A 23069-nucleotide genomic window follows, 5' to 3' on the forward strand; every position below is an offset into this window, starting at 1 on the left:
TGAAAATGACGAAATGTGTTCATGTGGAGAAATCCAAACACCTGAACACATAATATGGAATTGTGAAAATTACGTAACTAGTGAAGAAATAAAGAATCTCAGAGATGAACTTAGTGATGAAGATTGGACTAGCTTACGGCAGGATAAAACAAAATTCGATAACTTTCAAAAAATAACAGAGCATATAGTGAGAAACCTATGGAATGAACGAACCCAACGAAGAAGGTAATTGAACAAATAGCACTTTGAAAAGATACAATTAAATCAAAACAAATCAAATTCTAATAGAAACAATCTTAAAGTTCTGGCAAACACCCAGAACTATAGTACAAACTTACGTTTCTTTTTATTTATTTATTTGTCATTTTTATTTCTATAACCCCTATTAACATTGTGTGTGTGTGTGTGTCAGTGTTCTGCGTGTTAGTGTAATAAACACATATGAGAACAAACACATATGAGAGCTCTCATATAATAAAAGCTTAGAGAATCAAAGAAGAAAGAAGAAACTACAAGACAGTTAACACCAAATGAGAAGATGTTGTTTTTTACACTGTGTTTTGTTTATCTTTTTCTTTTTAAATTTTTACTTTTCAGGGTGGTGAATGCGCTGCTTCCCAATCATTTATATTATGTATTAATCAATTATTTTCTTTCTTCTTTCAGGTTATTTTCTGCATGCAAAAGGTTAAATAAAGGAAAATAAAACAAACAAACCCGAACTGGCCACTTGGAATCTCTAACCAGGTAAAAAAAAAAAAATTAAAAAAATAGGGTATCCGTAGCTGGCGGAGAAAAATAAACTAGTCACTTAGGTTTTCCATCCCCATTGGTTGAATTAAATCGCGATCTTCGTATATACGGTTGGATTACTTGCGTCTTTGAGGTTGAGGAAACAACCGTCGAATTATTTTTAACCCTCCACGGAGGTAGACACATCAAATTGATAATATCTGTTGACGACCTTGCTATTTCTCTTGGCTTAACGATTTATTTTGATACTCTCCTCTTCGGAGGCAGAGATACCTAAAACCTCATTGACGACTTTGGCACCTCTACCGGCTAACGATTAGTAGTGCTTCCTCTTCGGAGGAAAAGCACCTTGGCAAATTAAAACTTAGAGCACTGCTCTAAGGTCATAAAACTTATTGGGAACGCCACTACCCTTCCTGTAAGCTGGCGCCATCCCCCACTCTCACAATTAAGATGGCTTCTCAGAAGACATCCACCAAATCTGAGAAAAAATCGCAATCGATCAAGATTCCTGCTACCAGGGGCAAAATAATCCGGGCCACATACAAACCAGAAGACTTTCTTCTGCCCTTGGACAAGAAGAAGCAAACAGCCATTCCAGGGGAGCTCAAATCGAAACCAAATACACTCAAGCAATCAAGTGCCTCACAACCGTCTCCTTCAAATAAGCATGAAGATATGGACTTTACAGTAGTTGGAACACTAAAGCGACGTAGGTCTTCATTGGAAAACCTCAACAAGGCAGACTATCCGCCTCTCCCAGTCAGCAACAGGTTTGATGTTTTGTCTTCCAACCAAGCAGATAATGCTAATGCCAGCAATATTACTGCTCCACCAAAGCAGCCGCCCACTCATAAGCCTCCTCCTATTTTCATATACGGCATTACAAATACATATACTTTTATAAAGACCTTGTCACGGGCATTGAAGGAGCCTCCCTTAGCACAGCCAAATAAGGAGCGCATTCGAATCCAAGCGTCCAACAAAGATGACTATAATACCATCAAAACCTATTGCGAGCAAACGAAGACTGAATATGCCACAGGTGTAGCAAAAAACGAACGACCTATTAAGATAGATGTCCGAAAACTACCTATCGACACAGATTTAGACGACCTGAAGGAAGAATTCTCCCGACTGGGGTACAAACCAAACAGCGTCCACCAAATGTCTCGTAAAAGCAAGACTGATGACAAGAAAATAATGATGCCCCTGTTCTTGGTAGCTCTAGAAAGAACCGCAGCTGTCAGAGAGATATACGCAGTTAATACCTTGCTACATTACAAAGTCGTAATTGAACCATATAAACCTCCTTCAGTGCTGCAATGTTACAGGTGCCAACGCTTAGGACATTCGCAAGACACCTGCCAAGCCCATCCGAGATGTCTCAAATGAGAGAAATCACATTTCACGCAGTCTTGCAGTAAAACAGACACATCCACACCTGCCAATTGCGCAAACTGTCAGGGAGATCATCCGGCAAACTACGGTGGCTGTCCAGTCTTTAAATCTTACTCTGAAGCTCTCAAATTGCCGGCACAGCAGCCAAAGAAACAACAGAATATAACCAAACGAGGTTTCTATACACCATCAGCAAAGGAACCTTCAATTCCCGCTGCTGACACTATCCAACCCATGATTACAAATACCGAAGATACTGAAGCTTCCACTTCTTCCCACACCCTGCCACTTACTGCCCTTCCTCAAGATAGTTCTAAAGAAGACCTCGACTTAAAGTCCGTTCTTTCCTTACTCAAGGGTTTACCTTTCCGCAAAATATTAACCCATATCAAACGTGGTATCACTCGTTTCCGACAAGCTGCAGACTCAGCTTCCAAGGCTGCAGTAGTAATAGAAACAATAGCGGAAATGGTTGACGATGGCTGTTTCTAAATCCAGCGTATTGCATCACACACTTATCCTTGCTACCTGGAAAGCAGATGGCCTAGAGGGACAAAAACATATGCTTATCAGATTTCTAACCCAACATAGAGTCGATGTCATGTTCATCCAGGAAACACATTTTACTGCTCGAATCACTACTTGGCGCCTACCAAATTACATTGTGTACCGACAGGATAGAGTGGGCAGACAGAAAGGAGGGTTGTTACTTATAGTTAAAAAGGCATTCCCAGTCAGATTGATTACAATACCACCCTTACTTACTTTGGAGGCACTTGCTGTTGAGTTAATAACTCCAGGAGTTTCATTAATATCGGTCACTGCGTACAGGTCCCTGGCCACACAACTAGAACCCACAGACTTTGATGTGATAGCTCTCCTGGGGCCAAAAGTCATCTTAGCTGGAGATCTTAATGCTAAGCATGGAGAATGGAACTCCATTACTCCAAACACTGCTGGAGATGCTTTACACGAATAACTACTCACGTCCAACTTCATCATCAGTGCTCCACCAGATCCTACTCATCATCCAAAATTTGGCGGACAGCCCGATGTGCTTGCTGTCGGTCTTTACAAAGATGTGTCTTTTACTGTCCATCCTTATGTTATTTCGGATTTAGAATCTGATCACGACCCAGTCATTTTTCACGTCTCACATAGAAGCATCGCCCATTCTGCCCCTATATTCAAGAAAATAGAAACTGATTGGGATGTATTTAAACAAGAACTAAACACTATGATCGACCTACGAGATCGGCCCGCCACCATCGAGGATATCGACCAAGCAGTTTCTCACATTACATTAGCACTTCGTACAGCGGAGGCAGCTAGCTCCACTACCAGAATCTCTCCAACATACACAGGTCAAGGCGACAGTCTACATCTGCAACTTTATCTTCATTTAAAACGTTGGGCTAGACGCAGATGGCAGCACACACTTCATCCTGCATACAAGACTCTGTGGAATAAACTGTGTGGGAAGCTCAAGATGCTGACTCAGCGACAAAATCAACAGTACTTTTAGAATTGTCACCGTAAATGATCGTAAAATTTGGACGTACTCCAAATTCTTTCAACGTTCCTCAAATGCTTCCAGAGCAAGAGTCCTACAGGAACCACAAGGACTGACTCAAGACCCTCAGTAGCAAGCGGACATATTCGCTGACTCTCTGCAAGCACAATTCCAGCCCAATAGAGCACTTCTTGAGCCCTATTTCCGACAGCATGTCCGAACCACATTATATCGCATGAGTAATCAAAAACCTACACATGACATCACCTTAGTAACACCACGCGAAATAGAACGCCATATCAAGTGTCTGCCTGCAAAAAGAGCACCTGGGCCTGACGGGATTCGAAGTGAGATACTAAAACACCCAACCCGAAAATTATTGGTCTTTTTGACATATTTATTTAATGCCATCTTTCAACTATGCTACTTCCCAAAGACCTGGAAGGAAGCACGTATCATCACCATCCTCAAACCTGGAAAGAATCCGCTGCTTCCAGAAAATCATAGGCCGATAAGTCTTCTGTCCCATTTGAGTAAATTATTTGAGCGTGTGTTCCTCTGGAGACTGAAACAGCATGTCGACAATAGTGATCTTCTACCCTTCCCCCAATTTGGGTTTCGTGCTCAACATAGCACTACTACGCAACTCGTAAGAGTAGTAGATCACTTAACTGTGGCCTTCAACAGAAAACAACATATTCTTGGTGTGTACCTGGATGTCTCAAAAGCTTTTGATAAAGTCTGGTTAGCAGGACTATTATATAAGCTATACGACCAAGGTCTTCCGGATAGTATTCTGCATTTACTCTGTTCTTACCTCTTTGGCAGGAAATTTCATGTTCCTATTGATGGTGTCAAATCCTCATCCAGACCAATTAAAGCAGGTGTTCCACAGGACGCTGTACTTTCACCACTTTTATATAATCTGTATACAGCCGATCTTCCAACCCTACCACATTGCTTCTTAGCAACGTACGCCGACGATACCGCCTTTTTCATAAGAAGCAGTTCACTTATACAGTGTTACATCTATATGCAACGTCAACTGAACAGTTTTCAGGAATGGGCCAGGCGTTGGAGGATTAAAGTAAATACCGACAAAAGTTGTACTGTTATACACAGTAGAAGACGTATACGCACCCGTCGAAATCTAATATATGAGAACGCATACATTCCTCACGCCACACATGCTAAATATTTGGGAGTTATATTAGACCGTGGGTTAACGTTCGCTGCGCACATCAAGGACATAAAGCAAAGAGCATTACGCAAAATCACAGCATTATATCCAATTTTTCGCTGCAGTTCAATTTCTCATGAGGCCCGAGTGCACATATTCAAGATGATAGTCCTGTCCACACTTACTTATGCATGCCCTGCCTGGCAACATGCCTCATACAGTCACCTTCAGACACTCGAAAGTGTGCAAACTAGAGCCGGCCGTATCATCACTGGTCACGACAGATATACTCTCAACCGCCAAATTCTGGAAGATCTAGAGCTTCCCCCTGTTAGAGAAGTTTTACGCCATCTCCACCATAAGTTCTGGCGTACTTTACCCAGGCATATTAACCCAGCTATTGCTAATATCGGCACCGAATGCGCTCTCCGGAACGTCCATCGCATGCCACGCATATAATGACTCTATAAAGCTCGCCTAAAGTCACCATCAGCCACTCTGCGACAGTTGCAGATGTAGCCTACCATACTTACCAACTCAATAGTAATACCCAGTTTTTCACCTGTACCTCTGTATTTTGATCTCTTTCATTCTACTCATAGAGTCAGGGGCTTTGGCCCGATACTCTGCATAAAACTTCAACATTATCGTGACCGTGACCGTGACCGTGACCGAAACAAACAAAAAAAAAAAGAGAGAGAGATATAAGGGCATGGTTTTAAATATTAGGTGCCATGCTGAAAAGAAATGTGCCTCACCTCAATCTGCTGGGGTTTGACAGCCGAAAAGACAGGGAGATAATAAAGAAACATCAAGTATAAGAGAGAGAATAAAGGCAAGAGGCAGTTGCGTCTGCCATAAATAAGTCCGAAAGTAATCGGCCAAGGCAGGGGGAAGTGGAGGCATAAAAAAAAAAGCCTGGCCAAAACCTCGCCGCCCAAAACCTTGCGGGCCAAAATCTCGCGGGGCCAAAACCTCGCCTGGCCAAAACCTCGCGGGCCAAAATCTCGCCGGCCAAGACCTCGTCTTCCAAAACCTCGAGCCCCAAAATATCGCCAAATCCATATCTCTCCTGACCAAAACCTCGTTGTAATGATCTCGCGACACAGAATCTCGCCTGGTCTAAATTAAGCGAGACGTAGTGTCGCCTGGGAAGAAATGTCGTCAGGATAAAACCTCTTCACGACGATTTCTTCAATGTAGAATGTTCTATATGTTACTATATGTATATATTTATTAATAACACATAATTATATTTGGTCTAGGAATTAATTCGTGCGGTTGGTACGCACACATTGAAGATGTAGTACAAACACAAAATACATAAATACCTTAAGAAAAATATTGTCCATCGCTAGCCACCACTTTCGCCCATCTGTCAGGCAATGTACGGATTCCGTGGCGAAAGAAGTCCTCATCCTTGGAAGCAATCCAGTCAGAGACCCATGTTTCGATATCTTCTGAAGAAGTAAACCGCTGTCCAATCAAATCGTTGTTCATGCAATCGAACAAGTAGTAGTCCGAAGAAGCAACGTCTGGTGAATACGGCGGTGGGGTAAAACTTCCCATCCGACATTTTCTAAATAGGTTTTGACCGGTTTTGCGACATGTGGGCGAGCGTTATCATGTTGAACAATAAGTTTATCATGTCTGTTCTCCCATTCTGGTCGTGTTCTGACCAGAGCTTGCTTCAAACGCATTAATTGTCGTCGATAACGTTCTCCATTCATAGTTTCACCCGGTTGCAGCAGCTCATAGTACACCACACCTTTCATATCCCACCATATGCACAGCATAACCTTTGCACAGTGAATATCTCGCTTTGGTTGTGATGGACCTGGTTCACCTGGTTTCACCCAGGCTTTTTTTCGTTTAGGGTTCTCGTAATGGATCCACTTCTCATCACCCGTAATAATTCGATGCAGAAACCCCTTTCTGCTCTGTCGTTGAAGCAGCAATTCGCAAATGGTTTTTCGTCTTTCAACGTCTCTGTCTTTCAATTCATGTGGAACCCAATGTGACATCTTTTGAATCATTCCCATGGCTTTCAAGCGTTTGGAGATCAACGCCTAATGCTGCTGCAAGTTGTTCCTGCGTTTGACACGAATCCTGCTCGAGCAATGCTGTCAATTCTTCGTCTTGAAATTTTTTTGGCTGTCCAGCTCGCTCTTGGTCTGCCAAGCCGAAATCACCACTTCTAAACCGTGCAAACCACTTCTGACACGTTCGCTCAGCTAGAGCATGGTCACCATACACTTCCACCAAAACACGATGACTTTCAGTCGCACTTTTCTGCATGTTAAAGTAATGCAGCAGGACACCCCGCAAAAACACTTTATCAGGCACAAATTGCGCCATGTTCACTTAACTACAAACTGGTGTTGTTGACGCTTTAATCCACTGCCCTATACTACGAACGATACGCGATGACAGGGGTTTGCAACACATGTGTGGATACACGGAACTGTGGGACGCTCCGTTCGTTGCGCCATCTCTTGTCCACCCGCACGAATTAATTCCTAGACCAAATATTAAAATAATGACAAGAAAAATTCTAATGCATGCTTTGGAAATCTATATATATATATAAAAATTAAATGACTATGTTTGTTACATTATACCTCTTGAGCCATCCTACCGATCTCAATCAAATTTTCAACATAGATGAGGTTCGAGCCTAGGATGTCTTTTATAATTTCACTTTGTCGGCACAACAAAAGGGAGGGGGAGCGGGACATACATACATACATATATATAGCATGCCAAAAGCCTTAATAAAGAATAACGGGTTTCATACAAAATAATAATCTTTGTGTGAGAGATCATTTTCTTGTAAGTACTCCATTTCATTTTTTGTTTCCAATTTAGGTACACACACTGTATAGCATTTATATTTAAATGTCACATACGCATTTGTTTAATTGATATTGAAAAGCATGTGCCATGACCACAAGAAATTAGATCAGAGTTACAGAACAGTAATTTGGACTAAGTTGAAAGGCGTTTTCTGTAATATTGTAAGAACTGTAAAATATTCAGAAACTGAATGTTGAGTCCAACAATTTGAACACGTCTGTAGTAAGTATAGACTATATTTCACATTTTGATGTTTGCTAAAAAAAAAAAAAAAAAAAAAAAAAAAAAAAAACATCTTGATCAGTATTTCAGAATTAAAATAAATAAATATTTATACAACGCTCAAAATAAGACTCCTATATGCTACGTCATGAAGATGAATGTTTAAAAATAATCACATAACATCACAGTTAGTTTTCACAATTAAAATCAATGGTCCTAACAATAACATGCTCAACGTATTTCAAATGTATTAAATGTATAATAAATAGGAGTACCCAGAACTTTTCATGTGGGAGTGTGTGAAAATAAATAAAGCCGATCTACCCTTTTATTATAACATTTTTAGGATTAAGTTTAATTGGGTTTTCTGTATTTTAAAAGAAACAAAATATGAAAATTGAAGGAAATTATAATTATATAGGGCGAGCACTGGTAAATCAAACATATACTCATATAATGATGTCCACAGGATTTTGTCCACCTTACCAGAATTTTTCTTGGATTTTTTATCACTTGGGGTTTGTCCCTGCTCTCGTTACTACAACCATTATATGCACCTACATGACTTCCGATGTGCATAAAAACACGCTAGGAGTCAAGTATTTCGGTGCTACATTTTCCTTTAAAAATCCTTCCAGCATAAAATTCCCTGTCTCCGAAGATTAGGCAGAACGGAAATTACCGTTCCGCCTAAAGATAAGATCATTTAAAATATTTTCTACAAAGTGCTGGAGGGCCTTTAGGCAGAACGGGAATGAATCATGAACTCCAAACTAAAATTTCTAATATGGAGACATGTTTATATTAAACAGTCAATTTTTTGTACATTAATAAATTCCACAACACTTGAAATTTTATTTTTTCTAAAGATGTGCCAAATATATACAGAACTCGTAAATTTGAGGAAAAATATTGCATAATAAACTCTCAATGCGGATCGAACTTGAGATCCCGTGTGCAAGTCACACACGCTAGCAACTACACAAGCAGGGAGTACTGTTTCAAGTAAAAGCTTTACCCTCTTCCTACTGAAGAAGAACTTCTTTGTAATTCACTTACATATAATACCAACATGTAACACTTCCCAATGGTAACATTCCGATTTTGATAAAGTTTGGTAGATAGATATTACACATAAAATAAGCGAATCTGTGTTTTTTTTTATTTTCTGCGAAAAAAACGGTTTTAGAGGGCAAAAATCTCCACCCAAAATTTTGAAAGTTGACGCCCGAAAGGCAAGAAAAAGTGGATCGAAGTGAATGAAATTGTGAACAGTTATTGTAGACGTAAAATGAGGGAACCCATGTTTCGTATTTTCCTGGAAAAAACGGTAGGGTGGGGCATCGGCCCCTCCAAACCTTTGATCATGAAATATCAAAAGTGCTAATGACAGTATGTCAGAAGTACCTAAAGGACATGAAGAATTGCAACGAATCTTTGTGTAATGACAATACGCAAAATAAATAAATAAACAAATAAATAAGTAAATAAACGAATATGAGTTTTGTTTAATTTTATGCGAAAAACGGTTTTAGGGAGCAAAAGTCCCCACCAAAAATTTTGAAAGTTGACGCCCGAAAGGCAAGAAGAAATGGACCGAAGTGAATGAAACTGTGCACAGATATTGTAGACGTAAAATGAGGAAATACGTGTTTCGTATTTTCCTTATAAAAAAAAAAAAAAGAAAGAAAGAAAGAAAGAAAGAAAGAAAGAAAGAAAAAAAGAATATTGGGTGGGGACTGACCTTCTAAACTGTTGATTGCGAAATATGAAAGATGCAAATAAGTGTACGTTAGAAGTTCCTAAAGGATATGAAGAACTGCAACGAAACTTTGTGCAAAAATAAAATGAACACGTGTTTTTAGTTTGTGCGGAAAAACAGTTTTGGGGATAAGACCCCCTCCGAAAAAAAAAAAATTATCGTAGTAGCAGAGGAAGGAGTGGACCAAAGCAAATGAAATTGTGTGTAGATGTAAACAGATTTCCCAAGTGTCCGCATCCGATTTGCTTCAAATTTGGCACATCAACAATAAACAGAAAATAAATTGACACGTGTTTTTCTTTATGCGGGAAAACATTGTAAGATGAAAGGCGCCTCCCGAAATACTATAAAATACGCTATACTGTTTGTGCTTACTGTGGATGAGCCAAATTTGAAGAAATCGGATGGAGACACTTGTTGAACGCGAAAGGTCTTATTTTACATTTATAATATCTACACAGAATTTGATTCGCTTCGGTCCACTCTTTCCGCCACACAACGCTTCGGTCCACCCAACAGTTTCTTTCTTTTCTTTTCCTTTCTTTTTTTTCCAGGAAAATACGTGATTCGTATTCCCTCATTTTACGTCTACAATATCTGTGTATAATTTCGTTCACTTCGGTATACTTCTTCTTGCATTTCGGGCGTCAACTTTTAAAATTTTGAGTGGTGCTTTTAAGCTTAAAACCGTTTTCCGAAGAAAATAAAAAAAACTGTGTTAGTTTATTTTTTGTGTATTGTCCCTACACAAAGTTTCCTTGCAGTTCTTCATGTCCTTTAGGCACTTCTGACATACTGTTATTAGAGCATTTTTGATATTTCGTAATCAAAGGTTTGGAGGGTTCCGTCCCCACCCAGCCGTTTTTTCTAGGAAAATACGTAACACGTATTCCCTCATTTTACGTGTACAGTATCTGTGCACAATTTCATTCACTTCGGTCCACTTCTTCTTGCCATTGGCAATCTGGCAATCTTACAAAGTCGAATCCCTTCTTCGTAATCACAAATTTGTATAAGGACGCGAAACTCGGAAACTTAAAAAAAAAAAAAAGAGAGAGAGAGAGAGAAAAGAAATAGCTACTTTTCTACACTATTTCAATGGTTCGTACTTTAATACATTCCTTCCCCAACCATGGTTGCGGCATTGATTAAACGTAATGTTCTTGTATTAAATAAATTTACTCTAAATATATATATATCTAAGTTTCTCATTAATTTCAATTAAGTTGCTTTACAAATATCCTCTAAAATTTCAGTGACACACTATGGGCTATAAGCCATTAACTTCTGTGGCCACCCCTGCTACAAACTACAGACTTAATTAAATATTCGATAAAGCATTTCAATAGTAAATAGTTGCCACAATACTGTTATGAACGTATTGGATTCCAACGGTAACAGCTATGTTAGTAATACTAAATTATTATTAATAATGATAACGAGTAAGGAGTAGTTAATTACGAGTATGACAACTATTTGCCACAGAAAGACTTGAATACAATAAATATATGTGTAAAAATAATTTACTTCAAAACAACACAAGAAAAGCAAAATTTATGACGTACATAACTAAAATACAATATTATGTTACTAATATGAGGTCAATGGTGTGGAAATAAAGAAAGACATTATGTGAGATCTGGGAATCACATTTGGTAGGAAGTTAAAATTTTGTCACCATAGAAATATATCATGGAAAGAGCAAGAAAGGACAATAGGTTTCATTTATTTATTTATTATTTCAGAACTATAGAATATGTATTTATACAAATTACCTGTAAGAACTAAGGTTCTGTAATATGAAACAGTATATCTAAAACTGACTAACAGATTGACAGTATTCTTGGCACGGACGCGATGGTAGCGTCACAAGAGATTTTTAGGTCCAGTGCCGTTAAGGACTTGTGCCGTTTAGGACTTCTGGTGTTTAGGACTTGTGCCGCGAAATGATTTTTAGGATTTGTGCCGTTTAGGACTTGTGCCGCGAAATGATTTTTAGGACTTGTGCCGCTTGGACTTGTGACGCGAAATGATTTTTAGGACTTGTGCCGTTTAGGTCTTGTGCCTTTTAGGACTTGTACCGCGTCCCCTCGGCTTTCCTTCGTTTACTTTCTGGTAGCTGGGACTTTGAAAGTACCACTCGAAATTCTTTTATAGTATCCACAAATGCATATTAATTGAAACTGCCGTTGCTACCTGCCCCTTCCAAGGCGTTTAAGATATTGCGCCATAGGTGGGGACGCGGCAGAAGTCCTAAAAGGCACAAGTTCTAAACGGCAGAAGACTTAAACGGCAGAAGTCCTAAAAATCATTTCGGGGCACAAGTCCTAAATAGTTCAGTATAGCTGGCATAATTTTAAGCCAAACTGGGACATAATTGTTGAATTTCTGATACTTTGCATACGGATTCTTTAAGGTAAACCCAACAACATATTAAAAGTCTCCGCCTCTCCCACGTTTGCTTCATCCAATATGGCGTGGCGGATAATCAAACATGGCTGTCAGCATACTGATGGGATAGCATAATGTTGTGTTTTTCTTGCTTCTTGTTACATTTACAGCAAAAGTCGGTCTCAATTTCATCTCAGGTATACTAGATTGTTTGTAGATTGTATTTTGCTAGTGCATTATCTTTGATAGTGACTAATTTATGCTCACTTCTCTTTAGGTATCAACTGGACTCCTAGAGTGTTATTTATTTTGTACAAAACGTTAATATTTATTTTCCTTTGTAGGTAGCAATTGGCATACATGTCAGAAGCCTACAATAAGCATTAAAGATATTTCGAATTTCAATGTATTTGAACCGTACTCTTTTTCAATTGGAAACGCTCTTGATTTCTTGTGGACTTACATCTTTTAAAAGCTCGCATTCGTTCCCTGGATGACGTGTGTTCATGCAGTTCATAGAAAAAAATAAAAAGAGTTTTCCATTTCAATTATTTTTCCGGTACCATTTATAAAAATGCCTCCGTCTAATCCAAGTGTTTTGTACTGTGCACTATGCTTTGCGCCCCAGTTCTGTAAAAATCGTGTTCACAAGTGTTTTGTAACATTTGACCAACCTCTACATTTCAAAGCTTGCGATATTCTTGAAATTTCTAAGCAAAATGGCGAACTCTTGAATGTAGTAATTAGGCTAGGATGGTTTCACCTCCTAATGTTCTATCTGGAAACTGTATGTTATATAATGTCTGGTAGTAGTGTTGAGGGACTGTAGAAGGTAATATATGCAAAATCATCTATTTTAAAAATGTTGTCAGGACATTGATATGCAAGAGCTCTTTGTGCACATATATTAACACAAACAACAGTCTCGAAAGTAGCAGTTCATCATAAACCCATAGATGAAACCCTGTCATCATCTTTCCAAAACTTTGGAATGGAAGTATTTAAAGGAAATAATTTACTATCTTGTGCTATATCTTCTCACCATTGAAACAGGTAATATTGCACATATATCAGCAGCCGGAAGTGCACTAATAAGTGTCACTCTGGCTTCAGTATCTTCATCAGGTAGATTTAATGCGTCTAAATGTGAGACCGGTGACTGGAACAGCCATTTATATTTTGTAAGTCAAATGTTACCTCATTTCCATGTTGCAGGTCACATACTTTATGCCAAAAATGCAGATCTATACTTGCAAGGAATGCTTCAACTGAAAGAAAATGCTTCAACTGAAGAACATTCATCCTTTTCTGGTGGTGATTTGACAGTTCGTCGATCAAAAAGACAGTGGTCAGGTGTAAGACTGGCATGATCATCGAGTAGGTTTTAGTGAAATCAATGAAGACTTCCGGAAGTCTTACAGGCTGTGGTTTCAAAGAAAATACTGTTACGAGAGGGTCAATGTCCTCACCATTTTGCACTCCAGTGACTGCCGCACTTTTTAGTGGTATGAACAGTGTAAAATCAGATCAACATGTAGAATCTCGTACAGGACATGACAGAACAGCTGTTAGAAGTTTGAATATTGGCTATTTGAACATAATCCATTTCAGACTGCAAGCAATTAACTCTTGTAAATTTCCTGTGGAATTGTCCGAGGTGATATTATGAACTGTGATGTGGCAGTTGAATGTACTAAGAAGGCTATGTCAGCTATGACAGGAAAAAAGTCTTCACCCTTCAATTGCATCGACGAGATAAATTGATGTCACTATCAATAGTGACACATCAACGTCCGAGGAGAGAACACTCCAGTGAATCAGTTGCAAGTCTTTAACCGAATGTTGTGTCTCATAAAAACAGGAGAATTGCACCAGTGCTTTTCCTATGAACTTTCACAAGCACCTCCATCGCTGTTTGATGGCGGGTGATGCGAAAATCCAACGAGGCTAGCATAATACCAATTCTTGAAGCTAAAGTTTCATGTGAGACATCAGTGTCTTGTTCTGCTTATGTTTGCGACGGTAATCACTTCCATAAAGTTGTATGGCCATCTGGATATAGTGATCTGTATGTAGTGTAGGTTCAGCATGTATGAAAATGTTAGGGAGAAAACAATGATATCTCGGAAACTACAAGCTGTGGAAAGATGCCGTTTTCACTCATTGATTGCAAATTTTGTGAAGATGTTCAGTTATAATTGAATATTTTTTTTAAATGGACGTTATTTCTTTATTATTACATTTTTAGGAGTACGCGGAAGTATTGAAAATTTAAAAAGTAAAGCATCATATCTCAACGAGTTATACAACCCAACACCGCACATTTGTATATTTCTCCGGCATTTGTTTCATGGTCAAATAATAATGAAAAACGAAACATAACTATTTCTCCAGTGTAAGATGAATCTTTATTGTTTGGAGTGTTTGGCCCAATGAACACCATATAGCCTATCACTGACATTATAATTAATTGTGTGTGTGAGCTAGTATCTTTATGAAAATAGAATATTCTAATTGAAAGTACGCAATTCTTAATGTGTCTTTTCATTTTGAAAAGCTACCGCTTTGTAAAAGATTTACAACTTGGTTCCAAGGCGAAAATATTTCGAATTTGACTTAGTACTTATCAAAAATTTCATGCTCAGTTTCAAATATTTCTGCCTTGAGATTTTATCTTTAGCCTTCCAAGAAAGCGATAGCTGCAAGGAAAAAAAAATGTCGTTTTCTATCTAAAAAGATTCCTTTCCCTCTGCACTTATAGCAAATATGAAATGAAATTTTTGAGTTTTACGTCCCACGATTAAGCCGGTTAGGCTAAAGGAGACAGTGATGATGAGAGATGAATGAAATAGTGGAATGAAGAAAGTGGGAGGAAACGGGAGAACCCCGAGAAAACCCACGCACACGGTGATTGTCCACCACAAAGTTCACTTGGCGGGAGCAGGGTTTGAAACCGGGACCCCAAGTACCAGAGGTGAACACTCTACCACTGAGCCACCGCGGCCCCCTCTGCACTTATAGTATTACAAAGAGAAAAGAGAAAATGTGGAATGATTACTTATTTATTTATTTAATATACCGACTCTTGCTCTATCGGCTTCGTGTAAAAGTACCACCATTATTGTGCCAACCTGGACAATCGATGGAAGACATACAACACTGTTTAGCTTCGGAAATATAACTCAAAACCTGCCTAAAAAGAAATTTTTCTTCGTGTGCGGGTAACGTGTTCTTTCTAATGTATTGTTGAACTTCGTCAACTGGACTGTGCGCAAGTGCGCCACTGTTTTAGAAAGGACGTGTTTTGCAGTGTGTTTTCTCCAACAGTAACGTTATTTAGACAGCTGTGCTTATGTGTTACTGTGAATGTAACGTTGATGTGAAGTTTTTCATCTCTTGTTTCTGTTTAGTGTTGTTTTATTGTTTGAAATGGATCAATTTGCCATAACAAAAAGAAAAGAAGACAACACGTGGGCTAAAGCAGTGCCATTGTTGAAGAAAAGAAGAGAAAAATTAATTCAAATGATAGTTCAGCTGATGGATTACAACCTGAAAATGACAATGGAAATTCAAATCTTGTATCGGAGCATAATGATGCTAGATCTAGCGTAATTTGCTTGTCTTTAGCATCTAGCATCTTGCTTTTAGCATCCTGCCCAAATCTAGCATAATTTCAGTAAGTTTATCAAAAAGCTGCAAAACCTGTAGATAAGAAAGAAGTTGGTTGTGGGGAGAAAAAGAACGGCAGAAATGTATCCTCTCCCATTGATTCATACAGTCGGTAAACCATACAGGCAGTCTTATTGTTCGTATCAAATTTGAAACGGCCGGAGGTCATCGCTTTACCGATGCCTTTAGAGAAGGGGCGTGGGAGTAAAAACAATTTAATGTTTCTGAAAATGAGTTAGAAAATGAATTTTATTGAAGACGGTAGCTTCTTGACGTTAAAATGAAACATATAGCACACATATACAGGTGACTCAAAGGCCTTTCGCCATGTGTTTGGCCCAGTCCACCCCAGAGATGCAATTTTTTTTTAAGTTCCACCCAGAGTTTTTTAATCCTTAGACTGCGAGGTCATTTTCTTTCAAAATAGGTAAACAAACACTTTGCATTCATTTATACGACATATTTTTCTTCATCCTGAGTTGTTATTTTTAATGTTAGAGATTGTTTTTCTTTAAGAACTCTTGAATTAGTAATTATGAGAATCTAGCATAATTTGACCGAATCTAGCATAATTTCGATCAGGTTTTGGAATAATTCCGAGCTGAGAGTCTGGCAACGCTGGTCACCATCACCATCAGTGTCTATAGAAGAAACCTCTCAATCTCCACGTGGTTCAGATTTTCCCCACCCTTCGAACCTTTCAAAGCCCAATTAGACCTTAGTGTATCTACAAATTTTCCACAACAGTCTGAAAGGTCGAACATTGAAATTTGTACCAACTTGGTTCCTTCCGTGGCTGAACGTCGATCCAAACAAAATTAACGTCATTTTCTGTTTTTACTGTATGGACATCTTGAAAAACAATTTTTAAAAAGTTCTTACTAAAACCATGGATTTACTAAAACTTTCTCTACTGTAGGATTTTGCAACTGGAAGAAGGCTAAATAGAAATTAAGTATACACGAAACTTCAGAATGTCATAAACTGGATGTAGACTCTACTGCGCTACACGCAGAGAAAAAATCCAATAGAAAACCAACTAAACAGACAAATTTTTAGATGAACAACTGAAAGCCAGGAAATTCCTGGAAAAATGTGATCTCAAGTATACGTTATGTTGCAAGACAAGGACTCGCATTTAGAGGACATGACTCCCGGTTCAGGAATTTATTTCAGTTGATGAGCCTTTGCTCTGAAGATTTTCTACAATTGAAGAGCCGGATAAAGGGAAACATGAAGAGATGTAATTTCATGGATGTTAAAATCCAGAACGAAATCTCAAAACCATGGGCCAAGAAATTGCTTTACATATATGTAACAAAATCAGATCTCAAAACCCTCCTCTGTTCTCTATCGTGTCTGATGATTCCCCTGATATGAATGGCGAAGAACAAGTATTTGTGACAGGTGAGTTGATTATCTCTGTTCTCATGAAAGTTTTCTTGTGTTCTACAGCATATCAAAAAACTACTGGTGAGTTTATAGCTTCAGTTATTCTGGATGAGATGGTGAGACACCAGCTTTCCATTGCTCAGCTCAGTGAACAAGTTTATGATGGCTCTGGAAATACGAGTGATTGCTCTCCATGTATTATATGTAAACAGCAACTTCTTGCCTTGTATATATATTGTGGAACTCACAGTACTAATCTTGCGATTAAGGGTGTCTGTAGTGCGTCAGAAGTAGTGAAAAATTCTTTGCAGTGGGTGCACGTACTATGAGTACTGTTTTCGCAGTCACTTTCAGTGAGGTCACGATTTTCTGCTTTAATTGAGGCTAATGCTTGTGGTCTCGTCTTAAACATTGTAAACATTAAATCCTTGTGCCCCACTAGGTAAATTTGTAGACTTAGTGTAATAATGGGAGTGGATTATGAAGAAATTCTCTCTACGTTGGAAAAGATGAAGACTGACGGAATTGTCAACACATTTTCTGGATCAGCAGCTGGGCTTTTGCGGCTTTTTAAAGAAGGATCTACGTTTCTTGGACTCATATGACTAGAGATATTATCAGAGGTTGGAGCTAGACCCAATTTCAGTGTCAATATGGGAAACAGTACAAATCATAAATGAAAACGTGAACTTGAATAATATGCTTAGTTACTGATCGATCATAAGTACATTGTACTGTCATGAAACCTACAAATTAATATCATCGCACTGGAAATCTAGTTAATTATAATAAATATTGTTAACATTACCATAAATAGGATTTTTTGTATCGCTGGAATAGAACCTGTTATCACCGTTGATAGGATTTATCTATCCTAAATTGCGGCACTTTAATTCGTTACGTGACATTTTGAAAATTATGGGGGGGGTGCAATGAGATCAGCCTTTCTTTAAATTTGGCCCACAATGTTGAGTGAAGGGTACTGTCCCCCTCAGAAATTTTTTGGTGGGCACGCCTATGTTTAGGACCAAGATGTGTACTCTGTGGTTGAGATAGTTGTCTTGGATGAGAGATCCAGATACTTACCAATTTAAAAAGCAAGTTTAGAAATTACTTATTAATAATTGTCGTTATATAGTGTTAAATTTTTCGAACTCGAAATTGATAGTTAAAACATTTTGTCTTTTGGAGAGTGATCCTTGTTTCTATTATGGTATGTTATATATGTAGCACTAAAATTTTGAACTTTTAACTATTTATTTCTGACGATTGTAATCAGGGCCGGCGAGAGCGGTCGCGGGCCCCGGGGCTGAGCAATCCCGGGCCCCTTACATGTTCCCTTATAACTTTTTACGTACTTACCACTTAGGAAGGAGGTAAACTAAAATGAACATTAAGGCTTATTTTGAACTCTTTATTAGACCATTAATGCATTTAATTTACATGTTAAACAGTATTGCTACAAATGAAATTTCGCGCGTTTGAAGCATGCTGTTTATTTGTGAGTCGTAGTCGAGTGTGTTCTGATTTACTCTAGTTTTTGTGTAGTATTTGGAGCTTCAGACGTTCGTGGATTTTTTTGTTACTTGATCAGATATAGTATAAATAATACAAATATAAATTTTAACAGTTTTTGTATTATTGCGCGTATTATGGGGTAAAATTACAGGTGGACCCAGAAGTCCCGTCAGGCTTGTAGGCAGAGGCGGCATCAGGATTTACCTTTTTGGACTATAAATAGTGTGCTCTATTTGCAGTGAAATTTGTTTTCGGTAATATCTAAATAAGAAAAATGTTTTGTAAATACTTAATATTCCTCATTTCGTTGCCTCGAATATGCCAGGACGGGTATGCAAGCCCCTTGTATCACCTGGTGTCGCGTTGCCTTTAGTGTTTTTTTCAATATTGGAAAATATTACAATGTGCGGATATTGCGTAACTATGTTTTTCGGTTCCTTTGTAGGAATAATGTCTAGAATACTCGACGATAAGGAAATAGAAGATATTCTTCTAGAGGATATTCCACCAGATCTTGAAATAGACACTCCATTTGAAGACAGTAGCAGTGATGAGGTAGAGAAGGAAACTGTCAATCCCTTGGAAACTGTATCAGACAATCCAGGTTCTTCAGCGTTGTCTCCGACAGTTCCATCTACCGAAGGTGAAAATAGTGATGGCTGATGGTGGTGATGATGTGGCAAGTGCAAAGACAGTAAGAAACTTTCAAAAACAGGATAGTGTAACGACTGTTCCAATTTTTTGCGTTATCTCGGGATGTAGTTCGTAACTACTTTTTGCCGGATTCTTCTCCAACAGACGTTTTTCTGAACATTTTTCCAAGCGAAATTGTTAATAATTTTGTTTTTCAAAGCAACTTGTACATTCAACAACGCAACAGGAAAGTGAAACCAATCACAGAATAAGAAATGTTTGGTTTTATTGGTTTACAGATTTTGTTTGGCTATCACAGGTTACCGCAAACGTGTCATTATTGGAGTACCGACCGAGATCTAACAGTGCCGATTGTGTCTCAGAGAATGACAAGAGAAAGATACAAACAAATACTGTCCAATATGCACGTGAACGACAATTTGGCTATTCCATCTGATAACAAAGACAAATTATGCAAACTTAGACCATTAATTACATCATTGAATGCAAATTTCCAAAAAACTCAGGTTGCCAGATCAGTACCAATGTATTGATGAGAGTATGAAGAAGAAAAATCAGAAATTGTATGTAAAGGTACAAACAATAAATCATGATCATAGTATTACCAATTGCTTCTAATTATATCCCTAAGACAGTAAAATTTATGATTATAAAAACATCCGAACTAAAAATATATTACAATTATTATGTTAACTCGTTTCAGCCTGACGGGACTTTAAAGTCCCTTAAGTGTAAACACGTGGCCCATGATGATAATCATCAAATCGATCGATTTAATGGTTACTTGTACGCATTTAGAACTGAAATACGAACAAAATGTATTAAAATTCAAATTAATATTTAATTCGGGTCATAAAGGGTTAACACAGAGAAAGAGCGCTCTGCACTAGCAACGGTAGCAGGGATTGTGGCGAATATACGAAGGGCCACTGTCAGATTTGGAAATAAAGTATCTAGATTCAAAGTTTTGACGTTATTTAGGAGATCCCATGGTGAAAACGTTTTCTCACCAAAATTGGCCGAATATATCAATTTCAGGCTATGTAGTTCATCTGAAAGATCATCTCCTAAATCTTTTGGGTATCGCTGTAGTGCAGCTGCTTGTTCTTGGATCTGGTCACCTGTCATTTCTTTGCAAGACCACAGTACACAAAAATTGTTACACTGATTGGAAGCGAACTGAGTAAGAATATACATTTAGTAATTCTTGACCTCGGCCACCGGGCCCCCTTTGGGGCCCAGGGCTCTGGCCAGTGGCGTGCCGTGACTTTTCTCACAGGGGACTAGGTTCGAAGAAAATGTGTGCTGTAGAGTGGAGGTCCTGAGTAGTATTGTTGACACCAAATAACACAATTTATATGTTTCTGTAAACGCTTCTTCTACCAAGCCTCTTTCTTTCAAGAAATGGATAATTTCAGTCACAGTTTTATATGAAAAATCTAAGAGTCTGTACACCTATAATAATTTGCTTCGCAAATTGTTAAAATTAAAAAAAAAAACTCCCTAAATTGATTTAAGGGTCAAAAACAAGCAATCAGGAAATCGAGATTTCAAGCACTGAAAATTCTTTAAATCTAACAGCTCAAGAAATTGTAACTCACTGAGATCTTGAAATCACAGTATCAATAATGTCATTGAAGATACGCACACATTTAATTTCTGAATCTGTTGAGTCATCTACTTTACGTCTTTTATTAGAAGGTTCCCGTTGTCATCCAATTCTACTTTTCTATGAGTCTTTAAAATCGTTTCTTGCATCTCTAAGTTAAGATACCATCTTTTGTACTTTTTCGATGCAATATTTCACATCCAAGGTTTTACTTTAAAGAATGTTGAATAGTATATTCGTGTGGAGAAATGCAAAATCGAAGTTCTTCAATGATAACTCACACATTTTTTCTTTTTTGTAGTCATGAAAGCTTCGGTGTTGCAATTATCTGAATCTTCTACAATGTTCTCAAAACACCGTAAGAGTTCTATTTTATTTTCATTTACTGCATTCACAATTTTGGAATTGTAATTCCATCTTCTAGTGGCAACCGTTAGAAATCGCTTAGTTACTTCTGATTCAGCAAGCGCGTTACAGCGTTTCGATGAATATGAAAAGAAATTTGGAATGCCACTTATTCTAAAAAATATTTTACATTCCTTGATGTGGTTAACAGACAGTGGAACAACGAGATTGAGTCTGTGATGATAGCAGTTTATGGTGAATGCACTCAAACATCTTTTCACAAAAGATTGTAAACCGTTCAAATGTCCAGAAAATGTGACAGCTTCATCCATTGTCTAGTGCTACAAACGTTTGCTTACAATTAAAATGAGAGAGAATTTGGAAAGTATGCTCACTTAGAGCAGTCGCAGAGTAATCACTAGTAACATCTGCAAAACAAATAAATCTTTCATAAATTGCCGTCTTTCACGTACCGATTGAATGTTGAGAGATCTTTGCAATGTCCGTAGTTTTTTCCAACATTATTGCTGTAAGAAGTGTATTGTTTATTTCTGACTTAATTTTATCCAGAATTACTCACCAACACATTTAATAATATAATTCTGAATTCTGTTTGACGTTCCTTTAAACTCTCCATGCTGTGAAGATGACAAGTCAACATGGGCGCCCAAACGAGAGGGCAGGGTGGGACCCGGACCTTCCTCTGGCTCACGAAAATGTATACGTAATATAGCAAACCACGTATATTAAATACCAGAAATACCAGACGCAACATAGCAACCATGGAGATGAGCCCCTCCCTAGAAAATTTTCTTCAGGCGCCCCTGCAAGTCCATTTAGTGTCGTGCTTAGAAAGTAACTGAATTACTTCAATATAATTTCCCTAATTGACAGAATCTTCCTGTTTGTTATGACTTCTAAATGATAGCTCTTGTTTAGCCATAAAACAAGAGGAATAAATCAATCGGATCATTAGTTCTCGGTTTGAATCAACTTCTGCATTGCTTGCTTAGTTAAAAATCAAGTCTGGTTTCCCGAAAGTTTTCAATTTAGTTATTGTGGACAGGTGTGAATAAAATTTTTCTTGGTGCAACTTGGGTTTGTGAAAATTGTTCATGTCCTAAAAGCCATCATTATTCCACACGCCCTTTTCTATGTGGAACAGAATACAAGGCCAGCAATACAGTTTGTTTCTTGTCTTACATGCAGTTAACTATTTTGAAGAAGCAAAATAATCCGTTTTGATATTATATATATAATCTTTCATTTTTGACTGAATGGAAATGCTTGGAGTCGTTCTACCACTGGTTATTATTTGTTGCATTTCTTGAAAATTAAGCAATCCAATGGTCCAGAATACAAGACTGAAACGGCCGATCCCCACCCCTACTGTACCCTGTACCAATTGAAGTAATATCACTGCTTGCGCCATCGCTTTGCTGCAAGGGACTCGATTTCTCAGACGAGTCCCCTTCCATACTTTATTCTTCGAGTCATTTGCAAAATATATTGTTAATCTAAAAAGTTCACAAATCACTAGATTTCTTAGTGTCAAGATTAATACTGTAAATTTAATAGCGTTAAAACTATTAACTGTAAAAAGCAAACGAGCATTAAATTTGCTTACGACAGGACGTCCGTGCTTAGAGCTTAGACAACATAATATGAGGACTAGCTGACTGGACCCTGTTCCCTTCCCCGAAAAAAGCCGATTAAAACCCGAGCGTTTCCGCTCTCCACTTCGCTGTCGCACCCAGCACACGGGCGCTGACTATAGTTGTGTCAGAACAATTGAAATAATGTT

This window comes from Thermobia domestica, chromosome 5 (assembly GCF_964235325.1).
Source record: "Thermobia domestica chromosome 5, izTheDome1.hap1.1, whole genome shotgun sequence".
Lineage (NCBI taxonomy): Eukaryota > Metazoa > Arthropoda > Insecta > Zygentoma > Lepismatidae > Thermobia > Thermobia domestica.